Source organism: Piliocolobus tephrosceles, chromosome 17 (genome assembly GCF_002776525.5).
Source record: "Piliocolobus tephrosceles isolate RC106 chromosome 17, ASM277652v3, whole genome shotgun sequence".
Lineage (NCBI taxonomy): Eukaryota > Metazoa > Chordata > Mammalia > Primates > Cercopithecidae > Piliocolobus > Piliocolobus tephrosceles.
In genome coordinates this window covers 32,768,821-32,788,557 of record NC_045450.1, presented here as the reverse complement: position 1 = coordinate 32,788,557, position 19,737 = coordinate 32,768,821, and positions in this window count along the sequence as shown.

Below are 19,737 nucleotides of genomic sequence, written 5' to 3'. Positions count from 1 at the left end.
ATCATTGCAGCCCCAGTGGAGTTTCCCATTTTATGGCTGCAGCCTGCCAGCCCTCAGAGTACCCCTTCCTCCAATTAGAAGCTCAATGCCCAGAGGTTAGCAGCTAAGGGGACAGGGATGGAAAAGCTTTCAGTCCTTTGGAAAGTGTTTCCAGGAGGATTTAGCCCTGTCAGCCTTTCCCCAGACATCTGAAGGCTAACCAAGACCTCAACTCGCCCGTGCCGTTAGCAGTCTCTCAGCTTCTCACAGAGAGCAGGGTAGGCATCTATAAGCTCTGTCCCCCAGGTCTGTGCTCCCCTGTTCTTTCACAGGCCAAAGAAGACCTTGGGACTTGATTCCCAGGACAATCTGGGACTGCACCATCGGTGTCAAGAATAACAACCACCCTCTGGGTCTGCATGGAGCCTTTCTTCTAAGTTCAAAGTAATTTCCTAGATGTTGGGCTCATTTCTTCCAAGGTCACCATGGAAGGTATGGTTCTCCCTGCCAGTTCTTGATCTTGGGGTGGGGTGAAAGGATGCTAGTTTAGAAGTTCTAGCCTTGATTACCTGCATGGGGTATGGGCTGGGGATGGATCTGCCTGCAATTTGGCTTCCCAAACCTTCCATCTGATTTCCAATTTCTCAACCGTGTTTTCATCATCACCTTCCTAAAGAGGCTTTGCAGACATTTTTCCCCTATCGCCTTCCACCTCCCCCTGCTCATGAGATGTTAATAGCGCAACTCCACTGTACAGTCATTTATGGACTATATGTCTCTCTGTGCTTTATCCATAAAAAGAGTGATTTTCTTGCATTTACCACCCCCCAACCAGGAGCCAATTTTTGCTCCCTTAGGGGTACTTTTACCCAGTTCCTCATCCGCACACTAGTGCAGAACAACGGCACTTCCTCTTGGGGGTGACTGCAAGAACTAAAGCCCACACTTCAAGTGAAGTGCTTAGCACAGTGCTTGGCATAAACTAGCACTCATTCGTTCTCACTATTGTTAGTGATCGTCATAACAGTTAACATCTACTGGGCGGGGGTAACTGTAGGATGGATTTAGAGCTTTTCATTAATTTGGTGACTTGGTTCTCACAATAACCCTGTAAGGCAGGGATGATTATGATTATCATCATTTTACAGATAGGAAAAGTGAGGCACAAAGTGGACTTATCCAAAGTGACTGATGTGGTTTGGATCTGTGTCCCTGCCCAAATCTCATGTCAAATTGTAATCCCCAGTGTTGGAGGTTGGCCCTGATGGGAGGTGATTGGCTCATGGGGACGGAGTTCTCATGAATGGGTTAGCACCATCCCCTCACTGCTGTTCTCATGATAGTGAGAGAGTGAGTTATCACAAGATCTGGTTGTTTTAAAAGTGAGTGGCACCCTCCTCCCGCCCCTTGCTCCTGCTCCACCATGTAAAACGCCTGGATCCCCGTTGCCTGCTGCCATGATTGTAAGTTTCCTGAGGGCTCCCCAGAAGAAGATGCTGCCATGCTTCCTGTACAGCCTGTGGAACTGTGAGCCAACTTATAAAGAAACCTCACTTCTTTGTAAATCACCCAGTCTCAGGTATGTCTTTATAGCAATGTGAAGATGGACTCATACAGTGACACAGCCAGTTAGTGGCAAAGCCAGAATTCCAATCCAGGGAGTCAGGTTTCTGGGCTTATGCTCTTAACTGCAATGCTGTGTGTATTAGTCATGTGAGCACAATGTTAGCATAAACATCAGTATGAACACCTGAACCCTTTCAGCAATGACAGGCAGCCTTGCTGGTCTTATGGCTTCCGATGCATTCTGGCCTATATGGTATTCTTAACATTTGAAAATGAACTTTCTGATTATCCCATCCCAGACAGAGCTGCCAGAATTACTGGCAAGGGTCAAGTTATTGAGCTGTCTCTTCCCAGACTGGGAAAAGTATTCGGGTATCCCCAAGAACCATTCCTCCTCTTTGGAGACACAATGGCACGTAGCGTGGGCTGCTGCTGTGGAGATGCATGTTGCTATGACGGCGGCTCATGCCTCCTTCCTACCCTCTCCGAGGTGCTGACACAGGCAGTAGTTTCTATGGTAACAGGGTGAGTGGAGGGTCCATAAAGAAAGGACTCATGCGTGTTCAGACATGAGGGGAATTGAAATGAATCCAGGGCATTAGGAGGGCTACCCTGCCATATGTCAAAGAGAAATGGTCTCATCACTGCAGGAATAGTCCCAGCAAATACAGTTTTTGAGATGACAAAGTTTCTTACCTTATCCTCCCCAAAAGTTTGCCTTTTGTCTTTTTTTTTTTTTTTGAAATAGGGCCTTGCTCTATCACCCAGGTTGGAGTGCATTGGCATGATCTTGGCTCACTGTAGCCTCGACCTCCTAGGCTCAGGTGATCCTCTCGCCTCAGCCTCATGAGTAACTGGGACTACAGGAGTGCATCACCATGCCCAGCTAGTTGTTTTCATATTTTTAGTAGAGATGGGGTTTCACCATGTTGCCCAAGCTGGTCTTGAATTCCTGGGCTCAAGCAATCTACTCACCTTGGCCTCCCAAGTGCTGGGATTACAGGCATGAGCCACCACGCTCAGGCTGTCTTTTTTTTTTTTTTTTTTTTTAATAAGGACAATTTAAGACTTCAAAAGTTAAGGTAAAGAGGTGGAAAACCATAGTGAGACTGAATTCTCAGGGGTGCATAAGTCAATTACTATGCAAGCGATAGACCCACAAATAACTTTCAAATATGGCTCTAGGCATCTCAGAGAAGTTTCAGAGAATAAAGGGATTGATGTTCTGCCCTCTTTGAAACTTCTCAATGCCCAGCCTCGGAAAACTCTTCCCAGTGACTGACAGCCTCTGCTCTGCAGGCTGTGGTGCCCCTTCAGAGCCCACGCCTTTCCTGCTGCCAGAAAGGCAAGGTGGATCCCCCTACTTCCCTGGGGCCATGGCTGGTTGCACCCTGGGATCCTGGCCCACATGTCAACACTCACTCACTTTGCACTTTGCATGCTTGAAAAGTAACAGGAGGTGTGGGAGGAAAGCCAAGTTTGTATCAGCCCAGCATTCTAAGTGCAGGCTCAGTGGGAGAGACCATTTGGCAGTGGCAACTGTTTTGCATCTCCTCCTGGGTCAGCATACAGGATAAGACATGGCACCAGCTAGCTAACAGTTATTGAGTGCTTACTATGTGCTAGACACATTTCTAAGCAATTGACATCAATGGACTCACTTAGTTTTCCCCACAACCTGATGAGATAATGTTGCCCCCATTTTACAGACAAGGAATCAGACACAGAGAGTTTGAGTAACTTACTCAAAGCCTTACATTTAGGAAATAGAAGAGCTAGAATTCAACCACACATCAGGACCCTGGATTTGGGCTGTGGCCACCAGAAGAAATCAAACTAGTATTCTCAAAGAAAGCTGGGTAGAGAGTGAGCTTGCCACTGGAAGAGGTGGAAAGTATTAAGATGCTTTCAGTGACAGAAATGCAGCTCAGGCATTCTTCAGGAACAACAGGAATGTGGGGACCCATAATTCAGAGATGCCCAAGGATATGTCCAGCCTCCAGCACAGCCAATCCAGGCCCTCAACTCCCCAAGCTAAGCCCAGCCCAGGTTCCTCCTGCTGCATTCTCACACTCTCCCCAAGCAGTAGGAGCTTCAGAATGACATCCTATTTAGCTTAGCCCCAGGAGAAAAAGAGGACCTGTTTCCCGTCATTCTAGCCAAATCTTGGAGTTGATAATGTTGGCATGATTGGTCCAGTTTGGGTCCCATGTCAACTCCCAAACCAACCATTTAGTTGATCCTGTATCTCATGGACAAAACCTGGGTCATGTGCCCACCTTTGGAGTAATGGTGGGAGGAAGCAAAGCATTGGTAAGAGGGGCTCCCAGATGGAAATCAGGGTGCTGTGAGCAAAGGAGGAAGAAATGGATCCTGTGTAGGCAAAATAAAGCAGCTCCCCTTAACCCTTGCTCTCCAGAATATACAGAGAAATGGTGAAGACCAGACAGTCATTAGCCAAATCCTGCACCTATCCCTTCTGCCCACTCGGAGGCCTGAGCCATACAAGACACAGAGATGAGCCAATCTCTCCTCTCTCGAAGGAGGGAGCAGCCAGCCAGTGGGAGCCATGCCTAGCTGGTCTCTGGCACGCACTTCCCCACCTTTGCATTTCACAGGACACCCTCCTCTTTTGATGCCTGCTCTCTTCCCCACCTGCAATGGCACTGCCTTATTACCTTCACTTTCTGTGTCTCTCATCCACCTCCTTTCACATGCACCTCACTCAGGCTCTTTCATTAGAGATGCTTAAAATCTTTCATCTTTCCTTTTCTGCTTTTCCTTCTCTTGGCATTTTCCCACCATCATTAAAAATCAAAGTCCTGATTTCTCGATTGCCTTCTGAGGGTTTTTGTGTCCCCAGTCTGGGTACACAGGAGCCCAGAAGATTTTCTTGATGGGTCTCTGAGCATTTTCAGGCATGTGCTTTGGGGAACTGAGATTCAGGGAGATTAAGCATCTCTCTTTTGTGGTTTTATTGCTGAGGGAGCACAGCAGCTGCGTGATCTGGAATACCAAGTTTGTCTCTCTCCGCTCATCCTCCCAATGCTTCCTCCAGGCTCGGGACAAGCCATCCCTCAGTGTGAATTTACTTCATCCCTCATTGATCCTTTGTTTCTTTGAACTTCCAGACAATTTTGTGGTTACTTTGGCTCCCGGGACCTGTCTCCTGCTGTGGCTCCTACGGTCCTAAAGTAATGGAAATTAAGGCACATTTATTTGGTTGGCAGAATCTTTGGAGATCTTATTTTTTATAGTTCCTTTACTGCAGGGTGATTAGAGAGTGTTCAGAAATAACACTGGTTCTGAAAGGCCACATGATAGGAAGGACTACTAGAGACTGAATGTTTGTGCCTCACCCCTAAATTCATAAGTTGGAGCAGAAACCCCAGGTTAATGGTGTTTGGAGGTAGGGCCTTTGGGAGGTTAGTAGGTATTGATAAGTCCATGAGGGTGGTGCCCTCATAATGAGATTAGTATCTTGTAAGAAGAGGAAGACACAAGAGCTCTCACTTCACAAGCACACAGCAAGAAGGCTGCCATCTACAAGCCAGGAAGCAGGCCCTTGCCAAGCATGGGATGTGCCAGAACCTTGATCTTGGACTTCCCAGCCTCCAGAACTGTAAGAAATAAATTCCTGTCCTTCCAGCCACTGTCTATGCTATTTTGTTATAGAAGCCTGATATGGTTTGGCTCTGTGTCCCCACCCAAACCTCGTGTTGAATTATAATCCCCATGTGTTGGGGAAGTGGCCTGGTGGGAAGTAATTGAGTTATGGAGGAGGATTTCCCCTTTGCTGTTCTCCTGATAGAGTTCTCATGAGATCTGGTTGTTGGATAAGTGTGCAACGCATCCCCACTTCTCTCTCCATCTCTCCTACCTCCATGCAAGACTTGCCTTGCTTCCCCTTTGACTTCTGCCATGATTGTAAGTTTCCTGAGACCTCCCAGCCACGCAGAACTGTGAGTCCATTAAATCTCTTTTGTTTATAAGTTACTCAGTTGCAGGTAGTTCTTTATAGCAATGTGAAAACGAACTAATACAAAGCCCCAACAGACCAAGACACATACATTATCAACAGGAGCCAACTTTCTTCATTTGTGTAGAGAGCTCAGGCTGTGACCAAACTTTGAAATCTGAAATTCTTGATTTCATGTACCAGCTAAGTGAGAATCAAATTCTTTACCTTTCCCATGTGAGCTAGTCATTAGTGCTGCTCACTAAAATTTTCCATTCTACTGGTACGATGCAGGATTGTACTCCACTCTCCCCTTTCAGTTAGGAGTGCACAGGTAGCACTCATCAGCCAAGGGAATGTGTATGATCTCTTCTAGATGGAAGTTGTAAGAGCTGGTGTGTGTGGCTGATCATGTTTTCTCTTCCTTTTTTTCCCTCTGCCACAAGATCCAGCTGCTCCATCAGCCTGGGTTCTGGGGTGAGAACACCTGAAGCAGAGCCCACCCCCACACACACCTCACCTCTGAGAGCCATGAATGCAATGCAAACCCCCCTCATTAATAAACCACTGAGATTTGGAGTTGCTATTATTGTATCATAACCCAGCCTGTCCAGACCAATGGTCAAATCCTTTTAACAAATGGGCCATAAGTGGATTGAGGCCTGGAGGAACATTTGTTCAATGGAGACTTCTCAACTCCATCAGCCTAGAAGATTCTCTTCTCCTCTACCCACCAACTCATCATATGGCTCAGTCTTTATCTTTTAGGTCTCTACCCAGATATCACCTTTTCCAGGGGAGTCCCCTGATCAGAATGTGTTAAGAAGCTCCTCCCAATCACTTTATGCCTTCACCAAGTATACATTTTAGGAATCTGGTATAATCTTATTTATTTGCTTCCGTACCGTAATGAGAGCTCCTTGAGGCCAGGTGCAGTGGCTCACTCCTGTAATCCTAACACTTTGGGAGGCCAAGGCAGGAGGATCACTTGAGTTTGAAACCAGCCTGGGCAACATAATGATACCCTGCCCCTGGTAAAAATAAATAAATAAATAAATAAATAAATAAATAAATAAATAAATAAATAAAAAATTAGCTGAGTGTGATGGCACATGCCCATAATCACAGCTATTCAGGAGGCTAAGGTGGGAGGATGGCTTGAGCCCAGGAGTTCAAGGCTGCAGTGAGCTATGATTATGCTACTGCACTCCAGTTTGGGTGACAGAACAACACCTTGTCTCAACAAATAAAATAAAATAAAATTTTAATTAATCTCCTTGAAAGCAGTGATGTCATCTTGGGCACCTCTATTTCCTCAGTATTTAGAATCCTGCCTGGAAATTAGGACTTCAAAACACTTTGTTGAATGAATAATAGGAAAGAAGACGACAAAGAAAATCCTTTATGTTGCCATGTTTCCATTCAGAGCCATTTTGGTTTGAGATGTATCATAGAAATGAATGGGGGTGGTCAAGCTTCACACTCCTCCCTCTTTCCAACTTGCTATTGATTCTATTTATTTTGATGTCAGACCTCAATTAGACTGTTATGTGTCAAAAGCAGTTAATTGCCCCGGTTCCTCCCATCATCCCTTCTGAAAGGCTGCCCTGTCCTCCAATGGGCTCAGGATTTGCTTTACTGGGCAACTCCTAAACGCCATGGCCACAACCTCTTGCACTGTTTGGTGGTGAGTTATGTGTATATGGCCCTTAGAACTTGAGCCCTTTGAGGACAGGGACTGAACCTTTTAATCTACATTTTCAGGGGCTCCCCCAGCCCCGATCCTATAGAAGGAGTTTTGGGGATGCTTGAGAGGGAATGAGCTGTCTTCTATTGTTTGTACCTATCTCCCTCCAGTCAGGGTAGAGTCAGGTTGCTGGAGGACAATATTCTGCTTTCTTCTCGTCATCCTTGTATCAAGTATGTAATAAACACTCAGTAACTGTTGTCTGCTTCCTTTTTCTTTGTCAGAGCCCACCACAGTTTTCCTTTCTCACTGCATGGAGAGGACAGAGCTTGCAACTTGCTGGTCACTCCATGAGTGGAGTCCCAGGGCTTCTTGGAGGAAAAATTAAGCTGGGAGCAAGGGTTACTACATATGGTTAATATAGTGACCTTATTTCCAAAATTTCTAAATCCCACATTACAACACGTCTGATTAAAGATTTTGGTGTCATGTTCAGGTGCATGAAATAATTTAGGAGTTGAAGTTCAGATGCCCAATAAACATTAGCCAGACGAGTAAATTGAGGTATAGCAAGAACCAAGATGAGCTGCAAAATTAAAATGTTCTGTCTCATAAGCAAATAGCATCAAGAAAATCAATCACACCTGGACTGGGATCTTTCATTTTCAAAAAAAACCTTCTGAAACATCAGAGTATCCTTCAAATGAAACTGGATTCTCTCCCTTGTTTTGAGATTTTGCTGTGAAGCCCTCAGAAATTCTCCTAAGAAGGCCACAAACATCGTGGTTATATTACAGTCAAATGCTCAATGCACACAAACGGCATTCCATAGATGGGTGCCTGGGGGGCAGGAGCCATCCTGCATTAATGTTTTCCCCACAGCTGAGTGCCTTCATGCCCCACACAGTGCAGGCTTGTGGCCACAGGAATCTCTTGTCTGGCATACTCCCTGCTTTCACTGACCCAGCAAAAGAGAGAAAACAATAAATAAATACTGGTTACAAAGGTTGACATTCTATCAGAGAAGGATATAAGGTACAGCGAAAGCCGAGAAGGACATGGTTAACTGCCTGATACAGTCAGGGACAGCTTGAAAGCGATGCCTGAGCTGAGCCTTGAATGATGAACAGGAGAGGGAGAGGACACTCCAGGTAGTGCAGACATGCATGGCGCCTTTTGGAGAACGATCGGTGACTCAGCATTGCCAAGGAAGAGGACATCTCCATGCTGCCATCAATCTGCTTTGCATCAGGTTTTTTGTTGTTGTTGCTGGTTGTTATTATTATTACTATTATTTTTATTATTATTTTGACAGGATCTTGCTCTGTTGCCCAAGCTGGAGTGCAGTGGCACAAATATGACTCATTACAGCCTTGACTTCTTGGGCTCAAGTGGTCCTTCTGCCTCAGCTTCATGTGTAGCTGAGACCACAGGCATGTGCCACTGTGACCAGCTAATTTTAGTTTTTTGTAGAGATGGGGTCTCACTTTGTTGTCAAAGCTTGTTTCAAACTTCTGGGCTCAAGTAATCCTCCCACCTCTGCCTCCCAAACTGCTGGGATTATAGGCGTGAGCCACTGTGCCTGGTCTTCATCAGTTTTTATAGTCTTTCCAACATATAACCACACATATACACACACAAACACACTTGATGGCATTGACCTAAAATGCACTTTATGTGCTTCTAGTAGCCCATGAAGTCTGTTCAGAAGGCTTAGGACTCATGTACAATGCACACACACAAGCCCGGCATGTGACCCTCGCTCAGGGCCTAAGTTAGCACATCCATTCTGCCTGTTTAAACAAAGGAAGTAGACCTGGATTTTGATGCAGAGAAATACTGGGAAAGTATCTTATATACAGATATGTAATTCCTGAATAACTTCTTTGGTTGGTTTTTGTTTGTTTGTTAAATTTAACAATCTGCTCTCTCCAAATCTTTTTGTTATACCAAATACTGTAGCAATAGCAGCTGCCAATTGCATCGATCCCTTTGCATCTATCCCATTCAAGTGTGTTTGTGTGTCCATGCTTATGTGTGTGCATATGTGGGTGAGTATGTGTCCTTGGTGTAATCCTGGATCTTCCTAGCTACCTGAAAACCAAACAAGAGCTGACTCCTTCTTGGGACTAGTGATTGAAAGAACCACCATTGCACATGCTTAACCTGACCAATGAATGAATGATCAGGGCTCATTCTGGATGACAGCTTTACAGTTTGTCATATAAAACCAACTCCCTAAAAAGGTTAGAATTGTCAGGGCTTGTGATACAGATCTGTATGTCTCTTTGGAATCAAAATGACAGGGCCAGAATGCCTTTTCCCCAGCCATGTTCCAGTAGGCTGGCTCCACACAAACCTGAGCCACACGGGTAACATTAGGAAATGTAAAGTGGGAAGACGGCAGTGAGATCCCCACAAGCTGGGCACCATCTTTGTTGGTGGGCACACTATTTTTGCTGCAGTACTGTCATTTTGGTTAAAGTTAGTTGACTTGGTTTGGAACTGTGTCCCCACCAAATCTCATGCCAATTTGTAATCTCCAATGTTTGGAGGTGAGGCCTAACGGGAAGTGATTGGATCATGGGGGTGGATTTCTCATGAATGGTTTAGCACCTTGACTTTGATGTTGTTCTCATGATAGCGTGTGAGCTCTCCTGAGATCTGGTTGTTTAAAAGTGTGTGGCACCTCCTCCTTCTCTTCTTGCTCCTGCTCCTGCCATGTAACATGTACTTGCTCCCCCTTTGCCTTCCATCGTGACTGTAAGCTTCCTGAGGCCTCCCCAGAAGCGGAGCAGATGCCAGCATCATGCTTCTTGTACAGCCTATGGAACTGTAAGTCAATCAAACCTTTTTTCTGTACATTACCCAGTTTTAGATATTTCTTTATAGCAATGCAATAACAGACTAACATAGTAATAACGATTGCCTTATTTAAATATCAAGTGGTAACTTTTGTTTTCAGCAAACCCATGAGCAAAAAAGCACACTGGTATATTCTGGAGAAAAAGAAGTTAGTCAAATACCAAGATTGAAACCAGCAGCAGCCCACAGACAGAGACGGTGCCATGACACCCAACTGCCTCCAACTCCCTCTCTCACAGGATTCCTCTGTGTTTTAAATACTTACCAATATGGCCAACTGGACTGCAAGAACTTTCAAAAAATGTGTGTTCTAACTAAATTAGAGATTTCTTCCTTAGAAAGGCAACCAAGTGAGGTTCATTATCTGGTGACTAAACCATTATCTCCTCTTATTCCCTAGAAAGGAGAGGGATCTGCAGAATGAAAAAGAGGTTTAAGAAGTCCATAGCTCACAGGGTGCCAGAGTGAGCTATAGGAAAGTACACCAAAGTGATCATGGCAGGGTGATGCCAACAGGATTTGACCTTGTCTATTCCATAACTTTGTCCAAGTCCATTTCTAAAGAGTTTGTAAATATAGAATATATATTTCTGTCCATTTTTCTGAGCCTTAAACAACTTCTTTCAGAGCTATCGGCCATCTTGCAAAGGTGAATCACATTTTCTTGGAGTTAGTTACAGATAAACTTCAGTGCCTGTGTGTGTCTTCTGAAATAGAAGAAAAAGATACAAAAAGCAAGAGTAGAGTAGGGGCTCATCTAGACCCAAGCAGCACCAAGTGGCAAGCACAGTTGACACCCAGCAGATAGTTGACTCCAGCAGAGAGAGCTGGCGGTTTTACCACAGCCCCCCAATCAGGATGTTCAGAAGGGAACTATTGTAATTTTTTTTTTTTTTTTTTGAGACAGAATTCTGCTCTATCACCCAGGCTAGAGTGCAGTGGCGTGATCTCAGCTCACTGCAACCTCTGCCTCCCAGGTTCAAGCAATTGTTCTGTCTCAGCCTCCTGAGTAGCTGGGATTACAGGCTCATGCTGCCACACCCAGCTAATATTTTGTATTTTAGTAGAGATGGGGTTGCACCGTGTTGCCCAGGCTGGTCTCAAACTCCTGAGCTCAGGCAATCCACCTGCCTCGACCTCCCAAAGTACTAAGATTACAGGCGTGAGCAACCGCACCAGGCGTGTAATTTTTTTTTTTTTTTTTTCATGCTGCACAGTTTCATGAATCTTGCCTTCCCTCAAAGTCCAGCAGCCAGCGTTCTCATGCTGGTGATTTATTTCAATTCTGTTTTTATTAGTAGCTTCTCGTATTGGGTATAATCAAGTCATTTTGCTGCTGCCCAGAATGCGAATGTGAGGCACAGGCAGAGGAGCTGGCTTGTCAGGGCATTCTCACAGATACCCACATGCATATATTTAAAGCCAAAGGACTTTTAAAAATTTACACTTTGCACTTTAAAACGCCTTCTGCATTTAGCTTAGAAAAAGAAATATGTTTCAGCAGGCTGGTCTCGTGCCCTCCTCCCCATTGCTTCTTCCATGTCTTTTAAAACTCAAACTCCCTTCCCTACAATATGTTATAAAAATCTCTTTCTATTCACCTCTTTTGGGGGATTTTCACCTCTACAAGTCAATGCCCTTTGAATCAATTTTGAAGATTGGTATATTTTTAATAGCATATTTGGAAAAGCAAAGGATTTGTCAGTTTGTGGATAAGAATATTACACACACAAATTCAAAATATTTTGAGGTCTGGAGGACAAAGCTAGGCATTTGGTTTTGCGAGGTCTTTTCAACATAATTCAGCTCTTGAGTTTTCCTTATTGAAATCTTGTCTTTGTTCATTGCTTTGCCTCTGGCTCGGCTTGTGGTGAAAAGCTCCCCAAAGCAGGAAGATGTGCTGTCCTATTGCCCTCATCGTCTTCATGCAGCCAACTTGCTGAGGAGTCTGCTGCTGGGAAAGAATGCATTGTACGGATCAGGACCAGACTGTGTCCGTTAGAAGCCACTCCCCTCAATTTCAGCTACACAAAAGGATGTTAAAATTGAGCTGTGATCAAAGCCTTTCTCTTGCTCTAAGTGGGACTCATATCCAGACCGAAGACCTCCCTCCCACACATGTGCATCTGCTCAGGCACCTGGTAGTTATCTGAGCTGGCTGGCAGCAGAGCTGAGGACCCCATATTATTTATACATGACTTTGGAGGGAACTGAATGAGTCTGGTTCTGATGGAGCCAATTTATTTTCTGGGTTACTTGTTACAGCTTGGCCTAAGAGACTCTACGTTATTAAAATGAGGTCACACAAGGCAGGGACAACTAACAACAGAATCTACAAGGGCAGGGGAGAGTCAGACTGGGGTTAGACAAAAAGCTGATGTCAGGCTCAGACACAGAGCTGATGTCAAGAAAATTATTGGCGGTGAACTCTCAGCAAAGCTGACCCTTGATTCAGAGATTTGGGAGAGAGGTGTTCTTGTTTTGTTCTTCTCAGGAGCATTTTTTAAGTATTGGGGTAAAATACACACAACATAAAATGTACCATCTTAACCATTTGTAAGTGTCCAGTTCTGTGGTGTTAGGTGCATTCACACTGATGTGCAACCAATCTCCAGAGCTCTTCTTGCAAAACTGAAATTCTGTCCCCATTAAACAGCAATTCCCCATTCCCCCTTCTACAACCCCTGGCAACCACCCTCTACTTTCTGTCTTAGGATCATCATGTTAAGTGCCTGTGCTGTTAGGGCTCTTTGAGTCATTAGTAACAGAAGCACTGGAAACTGCAAAAGCAATAAAGGTTTAAGAGAATCCAAGGAGGGATTGAGCGGTCAGCCACAAGAAAGGCAGTGACAGGCCTCAGGAACTAATGGAGCACAGGCCTTAAATGCTGTCAAACTCCTGCCCCATCCTGTGCCCCTGCTTCTTTCCACACATCAGCTCCACCTCCCTCCTTCTGCAGACAGGCTTTCTCTACAAGGCAGAGAATATGGCTGCCAGCAGTTTCATATTAACTTCATCCACCAGAGAGACACTGGGTTGACAAGCTCTTTGGTTCCAACATAAATTCCTAGGGAAGGGGCTTACTGAATCAAGTAGATCAGACGTGCATGCCTGGACCAATTAGCCATGACTAGGATGGTAGGGATGCTATCACTGGCCCAGCTTAAGTCAGGTGCCCACCTCTGACCAATCAACTATGGCTAGGAGAGGGGCATGGAAGATAATGACAGATCCCATGGGAACAATCTAGGTAAAGGGAGGAGCTGAAGAAGTTTCCAGCAGAAACATCAATGGTGCTGGGAGGATGTAACAGAAGGCATTCATTATCATGCTGCTGGGACTCAAAAAACAATATCCCAAAATGAAGGCCTCAGAAGCAAAAGTTTTTCTCATTCTCCTGCCTTCCTTTCTCCCAGTCTCATTCTCTCCCATGGCTACCCATAGAAACTAGAATTCCTCTTCCCCAAGGCAAGTCATAGAAACCAGAGCCCCCTTTCCCCAAAGCCAGCCAAAAAATATTAAAATAATGTTAAAATATTACTCTAACTTTCCTTTGGCCTTTTCTGTGGGGGGGGAAAAAAAAAAAAAAAAGCTGGCTGGCACGGTGGCTCATGCCTGTAATCCCAGCACTTTGAGAGGCTGAGGTGGGCAGATCATCTGAGGTCAGGAGTTAGAGACCAGCCTGGCCAACATGGAGAAACCCCCTCTCTACTAAAAATACAAAAACTAGCTGGGTGTGGTGGTGCACATCTGTACTCCCAACTACTTTGGAGGCTGAAGTAGGAGAATCACTTGAACCTGGGAGGCGGAGGTTGCAGTGAGCCGAGATTGTGCCACTACATTCCAGCCTGGGCAACAGAGCGAGACTCTGTCTCAAAAAAAAAAAAAAAAAAAAAAAAAATCGGCCATAATGAAATGATTTGACCTCCAGTCAAAACAAAGTAGGTCCATGCCCAGAAGGATGGAATGCTGCTCAGAGAGGCCAAGAAGAATCCAAACAGACAGGCCTTGCTGGGCCACCCTACTCAGCCCTACTCAGTCTATCAGTGTTAGATCAGACCATCTTTGTCCAATTGTATTTTTACATGGCTCTTAGTACTTTGTAGAACCTAATCATAAAAATGGACAGTTTCCCCTGTATCTTTGGGTCATCATTCTGAAGGCTTCTGTGTCACATAAAAGTATGATCAAGTAAATTTGTATGCCTTTTCTCCTTTTGACCTGCCTCTTATCAGTGATTTTTCACCAAAACTTTAGAGGATGAAGGGGAAGTTTTTCCTTGGCCCTAACAGTTTCCTTCACTTCCTCTTCCTCCACCAGTTGTCCCTGTATTTCAAAGCCATTTATGCACTTATTAGCTCCCACTCCCTCATGGTGACAAGACTTCTCCAGGAAGTACCGCCTTCTCCAGATCTTCCTTCCTTATTAGCAACAGGAGATGATGAGGTCGTCATCTGCATAGTGCCAGGCACGGTACACACATTTTCTCTCTCTCTCTCTCTTTCTCCCTCTCTCCTTTCCCTTTTCCTTCCCTTCCTCTCTCTCTCTCTCTCTCTTTATTCCGACAAAAGAAGAACTGCTAGGATTTTAAAATGTGATTTTTTTTTCCCAATGGTATTCTTGTACTTTACAAAAGAGACCAAAACCTTCTAAAGGATGGTTATCCCAAATTCACTGCTCACGGTGGGATGGGAGTCATCTGGTCGCCTAATCCTCCTTCTTGAGCCTGCCCAGCAGCACTTCCCCATTGGAACAGCCTCTGAGCTGCTGGCAAGAAGACAAAGGGAGGTTTTCTCCTCTTTCTTGTTATTATCCTAATTCCCTTGTTTTGTGACATTTAACAAGGCAGGCTCCATCTGCGTTTTTTTATTGGTCAGATTATCCTTCCCTTTAAAGAACTGTCTCGGCATTTGGGCTGAGCAGATTTACAGGCAGGCAAACATTTCATCCCCCAGCATATTAGCTGAGGAGAAACACCAATTGCATCCTGGGAGGCCTCCATCCAAGACCAGTCAAGGCCATAAATCTGCTGCAGCAGGGTCCCCACAAACATCCCCAGAGATACTTAGCACTCACCAGACTCCAGAGGAAGGTCAGAGGTCTCCATGGTGTCCATGTGAGAGTGCATTTAAAATGACACCACTGGGCCTGGATGGTCCCTCATATGTTTTAAAGACCCTTATCCCCAACTGAGAGTTTCCAAAGACATTTTTGAGGTCTGCTGCTCCGTCTGAGGCTATTGAAATGCCATTTGCAACTTTGAGCAAAGTCAGAAAAGGGATGTTTAAAGTCTGTATATTTCTGGCCACAAGTATTGCTCCAGACTTTTCTGCCTAAAAAGTAAGTTGGAATTATAGCATTTATAGTCAAGAAGTTTTCAATATGAGCTAGGTTTGGGACCAGCCAGGGTGAAGCAAAAGTCATTGACTGGGCGCTTACTGCAGACTCACAAAGCCTAAGGCTGTGCTCAGAAAAGCTGAAGACGTGGTCTCCACCCTCAGGAGGCTCACAGTCCACCACAGTGGAGCCATTAGTAAATAACCACTGTTTGTGTCTGCCCAATGTCCATTTTCATTGATGCTGCTCACAGATGCCTGATTTCCTTTGGAGAACAGTTCCTGCTACATTTTCAAATTATGCAGCTTATAATGAGAGGGCTACAAATTCCATAGATGATCACATGACTCAGAGCTAACCAATCAGACTGCCCCATCCATCTGATTGGCTCATAAATGGGCACATGACCCATGACTGGCTAATCAAACTAATTTGTGGGTCTTTTACTGGACTATTGGGAAAGAGCCTTGGTCTTTCTGTCTGCTGTTTAGCTGGCAAGAGGGCTATCTGGGATATCTGATGGTTCCATACGTCCCTATTTTGCAGATGGGAGAACTAAAGCACAGAGAAGTTAAGTAACTCATCTAAGATTACAAAGTAAGCTGGAGGAAGAGCTGGGATTCAAATCCAAACAGCCTAGTTCCAGAATCCATGCTCTAGTGATTCCCAGTGTTCCCAGAAGACCTTAAAAATTGACTTTCCAGTCATAATGGGACTGGAGGTCAGATGTGTCTTGTTGTACCCCCTCTCTTTTGCAGACAGAACAGCTGACCAGCACTAATATTAACATAGAGATTGTAATACTGGCAGAACAGACTATTTGTGGTAATGAGAACCTTTCATACAATCCATCCACCCTCATTGCCAGCCAACAGGGACCTCTTCACACTCCTCAAAGCTCATTTTTCCAGGAAAAGACCCCTTCCAGACCAGTCTCTAAGATCCACCAGAAATGATGATCTCTGGATTTGGTGCATACCATAGGTTGGTAGTGTTAATTAAAAACAAAAAAGAAAAAGGAGAAAGAAGGAAAAAAAACATGCACACACCACAATTCGGTGTATCATGCCTGTAATTCCAGCATTTTGGGAGGCTGAGGCAGGTAGATCACCTGAGGTCAGAAGTTGGAGACCAGACTGGCCAATATGGTGAAACCCTGTCTCTCCTAAAAATACAAAAAGTTAGCCAGGCGTGGTGACGGGCGCCTGTAATTCCTGCTACTCAGTAGGCTGAGGCAGGAGAATAGCTTGAACTCGAGAGGCAGAGGTTGCAGTGAGCCGAGATCGAGCCATTGCACTCCAGCCTGTGCAATAAGAATGAAATTCCGGTAGAAAAGGAGAGAAATAGACTTTATTTCTTATAAAGGGTTACAGCCTACAAGGTGGCCATCCCATAGGCTGGGAAACAAGCCTTTGGCAATGAGCCCCCAATCTGGCACTTCCAAGGAGGAGGGATTGGGGTGGGATCTTTGTGCTGAAAAGGTTGGTTAAACATACATAGTCAACAGATTATGAGAGGAGCTATGAGTATTCATGAATATTCATAGCCCTGACACATGCATATTGAACAAGCACGCATGTAACATAGGGCCCATGTTTGCTTTAGAGCGGACACTTAACATTTAAATGTATTACAATTAGGCCCTGTATGTCAAAAGGTCTTTTCAGGACATGAAGGCACGCAAGTGTGCAATCTCTGTAAACCAGCCAGAACCAGTCCATGGTCAGTGGTCTTCTCATCTGGAGAAAGTGATGGAAATCAGCCTCTTGTCCAATGAAAGCTATAGTATGGCTGGTGGAGCAGGGGCTGGGGGTCAATCAGCATCTGATGGAGCTGCAAATTGTTTTAATATGGCTTATCTCAGGGCCAGCACTTATTTAGCTTTTAGAGAAAAAGGAAAACCTTGTATCAGTTAGAAAATAGTTTATTCTTTAAGTGTAGCGGTGCATGACTTAACCCTTGCTTGCCGTGGCCTTAGGTCACATTTGTAATTTGCTACCTCATTACCATAGAGAGTCTGTTCTGTCAGTCTTACGATCTCCGCTTTCAAATTAATACTGGTCAGTTGTTCTGTCTGCAAAAGAGAGAGGGTATAACAAGACACATCTGACCTTCAGTCCCATTATGGGCAGAAAGTTGATTTTTAATGTTCTTCTGGGGTCTCCTTGGCAAAAAGAGGGGTTCGTTCAATCAATGGGGACTTAGGATTTTATTTTAGGTTTACAGTAGGCTGATCTCTGGATGAAGAGCTTAAGGACGACAAAAAAAGCTAACAGCCCACCAGAGTGTCTAGAAGAAAAAATCTTAACTTGCCTTGGGTCCCTGGCCCCCTATGAGAATTTAATGAAAGCTAGACGCACTATCCCCAAAAGTTTGTATATACTTACAGGGTTATATATGACAAGGTTCTTATGATTTCAAGTGACAGAAGCCCAATTCAAATCATCTTGCTCAAAAAGGGGAAAGTATTGGTTTACGTAACTGTAGTAAGAGCAGAGATGCAGCCAGGTCTTACCAACAACTGGAACCAGGGACAAGGCCTTTCGTTTTTGCTTTTTTCCTCTGCCTCTTTTAACACGTGAGTTTCATTCTCTCTGATTCATGGTAAACAACATGGGTGAAATTGAGTCTCATTTCACACAGAGAAACCACATCTTCACCCCAGCTCCAGCTCAAAAATACCTGAGGGAGGGACTGTAATTGCTGTGGGTGTGGGCTCACATATGTGGCCATAGGAGCAGAGAACTGAGACCACAAACAGTTATCACCCAAGAAAGAAGGTGGGATCCTCAAAAGAAGACAGTGTGTGAGGCAGACAAAACAAAGATGACCTCAGTAAAGAAACCCAGGTAGGACCCTGGGTGTGGAAGCCAGAACTGTTTCTTACAAAATAAAGTGAAAAGTTGAAGATATTTTATGACTAATTCAGAAAAACACTGACCTCACACTAAATTATTGGAATAGTTCAAGGGAATGTTTTGACCATGATTATCCAGAATGTAGCCTCCCAACTTTTTTTTTCTTTGCTATGAATTAGTAGCACAGCCCATATTCCTGTGACCTATCAAAGAAAAATTACTTTAGAAAAATAAAAATAAAATATGGATTTCTTTTTGGGAAATATAATGCTCTGTGAGCATGAAGTTTCTGCTGCTTCCAAATTTTAAAAGAGAAATAAAACACATTAGATCAGATTGATTTTGTTCAGGCTTTCTATATCCAATATTAATTGGGTACAATTGTTCGGAAGTGCTCAATTGTTAGGAAGTGCCTTTCTAAAGACATCCCCGACTCCAATTTTAGCCCCTTTCAACCTGTCCTCTGCACAGATGCCTGGCTAGTTTGCCTACAACACTACTACTTCACTATGATTTTCCATAAATTCGTGTTTTTCAAAACCACACTCGATGCGGATCCACCTTCCTAAACCAATCTCATCTCCAACTACTCCATCTGGGATTGCTTCCTCAACCCTTAAATCTTCATGCTTATCTTCATTTCTGGCATCCTCGTCTCCCTTTAACTTACTCTAAACATCCTCCACTTTTATATATATTTGGGTTTTGTTGTTGTTTTTTGGTTTTTGCTTTTTTCTTTTTAAGGTGGAGCCTCACTCTGTTGCCCAGCCTGGAGTGCGGTGGCACGATCTCGGCTCACTACAAGCTCCACCTCCCAGGTTCAAGCAGTTCTCTGCCTCAGTCTCCCGAGTAGCTGAGGTTACAGGCGTGTGCCACCATGCTTGGCTAATTTTTGTACTTTTAGTAGAGATGGGGTTTTACCATCTTGGCCAGGCTGATCTTGAATTCCTGACCCCAAGATCCACCTGCCTCGGCCTCCCAAAGTGCTGGGATTACAGCATGAGCCACAGCACCCGGCCTACATCCTCCACTGTTGAAAGCTCCCTTCCATTTTCACCTTTGTAGAGGACTACCAAGTGTCACGGAACGTACCAGTCATTTACGTTTTGCTCTCGATTCATTGCCATCTTTCTTCTGTTCTGCTCCATATGCAGGGAGCTCGTGCCTGGAAACTCCATTCCCAGGCACTCTTGTTAACTGGCTTCCAGATAGGTTCATCCATTAAGAGATGAGATCCAGAAGACATCTCTGAAGAGTAGCATCTCTGAGGAGTGACTTCCCTCCTTCGTGGTCAACTCTAGCTTCTGGGGTCTGGTAATAGCTTTTGCTATCACTGATCTCTGGGCTGCTTCACTAACCCTGTTTGGTTTCCCAGGCCTTCCAACATGGCTATATCTTTGTAATGAGCCCCCCAAAATAAATTATCTTTATTTGGCTACCTGGTATGGCTTTATTTTCCCTTCATGGACTCTGTTTGAAACTTAGGA